We start from the raw sequence: 2272 nt of genomic DNA, 5'->3' as shown, positions 1-2272 counted from the left end.
CAATAGTAAACCTTTTCCATCATCCACTCAGCAACAGACAGAGAACTCTGAACAAAATACATCTAATTTAGCAAACTTAGTCTCTGATCTATCTAAGGCCACTGTAAGTTTCATGAATGAAACAAGGTCTTCCATTAGAAATTTGGAAGCACAAGTGGGCCAGCTGAGTAAAAGGATCACTAAAATCCTTCCTAGTACCCTCCCAAGCAATACAGAAGAAAATCCAAAAGGAGAGTGCAAGGCCATTGAACTAATCACCAGAAGATACAGGTTTAACAATAGTAAACCTTTTCCATCATCCACTCAGCAACAGACAGAGAACTCTGAACAAAATACATCTAATTTAGCAAACTTAGTCTCTGATCTATCTAAGGCCACTGTAAGTTTCATGAATGAAACAAGGTCTTCCATTAGAAATTTGGAAGCACAAGTGGGCCAGCTGAGTAAAAGGATCACTAAAATCCTTCCTAGTACCCTCCCAAGCAATACAGAAGAAAATCCAAAAGGAGAGTGCAAGGCCATTGAACTAATCACCATGGCCGAACCTGTAATGGAAGGAGAGGACGTGAATCCCAAGGAGGAAGACCTCCTGGGACGTCCAGTGACCAGTAAGGAGTTTTCCTCTGAGGAACCAAAGGAATCTGAGACTCATCTAGAGACCATAGAGATTCCATTGAATCTCCTTATGCCATTCATGAGCTCTGATGAGTATTCCTCTTCTGAAGAGAATGGGGATGTTACTGAAGAGCAAGCTGCCAAGTTTCTTGGTGCAATCATGAAGCTGAATGCCAAATTATTTGGTAATGAGACTTGGGAAGATGAACCTCCCTTGTTCACCAATGAGCTGAGTGATCTGGATCAACTGACATTGCCTCAGAAGAAACAGAATCCTGGAAAGTTCTTAATATCTTGTACCATAGGCACCATGATCTTTAAGGCTCTGTGTGACCTTGGTTCAGGGATAAACCTCATGCCCCTCTCTGTAATAGAGAAACTGGGAATCTATGGGGTGCAAGTTGCTAAAATCTCATTAGAGATGGCAGACAATTCAAGAAAACAGGCTTATGGACAAGTAGAGGACGTGTTAGTAAAGGTTGAAGGCCTTTACATCCCTACTGATTTCATAGTCTTGGATACTGGAAAGGAAGAGGATGAATCCATCATCCTAGGAAGACCTTTCCTAGCCACAGCAAGAGCTGTGATTGATGTGGACAGAGGAGAATTGATCCTTCAAATAAATGAGGACAACCTTGTGTTTACAACTCAAGGATCTCTCTCTACATCCATGGAGAGGAAGCATAAAAAGCTACTCTCAAAGCAGAGTCAACCAAAGCCCCCACAGCCAAACTCTAAGTTTGGTGTTGGGAGGCCACAACCAAATTCTAAGTTTGGTGTTGAACTCCCATATCCAAACTCTAAGTTTGGTGTTGGGGAGTTTCAGCAATGCTCTGAACATCCGTGAGGCTCCATGAGAGCCCACTGTCAAGCTACTGACATTAAAGAAGCGCTTGTTGGGAGGCAACCCAATTTTTATTTATCTAACTATATTTTTCTTAGTTATATGTCTTTATAGGTTCATGATCATGTGGAGTCACAAAATAAATATAAATATTGAAAACGGAATCAAAAACAGCGGAAGAAAAATCACACCCTGGAGGAAGCACCTGTCTGGCGTTCAACGCCAGAACAGAGCATGGTTCTGGCGCTGAACGCCCAAAATGGGCAGTATCTGGGCACTGAACGCCCAAAATGGGCAGCATCTGGGCGCTGAACGCCAGAATTGCACCCTGGAGAAAAGCTGGCGCTGAACGCCCAGAACAAGCATGGTTCTGGCGTTCAACGCCAGAAATGGGCAACAAATGGGCGTTGAACGCCCAAAATGGGCACCAACCTGGCGCTGAACGCCCAGAGTTGTGTGCAAGGGCATTTTGCATGCCTAATTTGGTGCAAGGTTGTAAATCCTTGAACACCTCAGAATCTGTGGACCCCACAGGATCCCCACCTACTTCCACTCACTCTCTTCTTTCTTCTCAATCATCCTCTATTCCCAATAAATACTCTTCCCTATCAACCCTTCACCACTCACATCCACTCTCTTCTCTCTTCTCACATCCACCCACTCTTCCCCATAAACCTACCTAATAAACTCCACCTACCTTCAAAATTCAAATCAATTTCCCACCCAAACCCACCCATATGGTCCGAACCCTAACCCCTCTCCCTCCACTATATAAACCCCTCATTCCTTCTTCATTTTCATACAACACTACCC

Source organism: Arachis ipaensis, chromosome B10 (assembly GCF_000816755.2).
Source record: "Arachis ipaensis cultivar K30076 chromosome B10, Araip1.1, whole genome shotgun sequence".
NCBI lineage: Eukaryota > Viridiplantae > Streptophyta > Magnoliopsida > Fabales > Fabaceae > Arachis > Arachis ipaensis.
Note: the sequence above shows the minus strand (reverse complement) of the source record.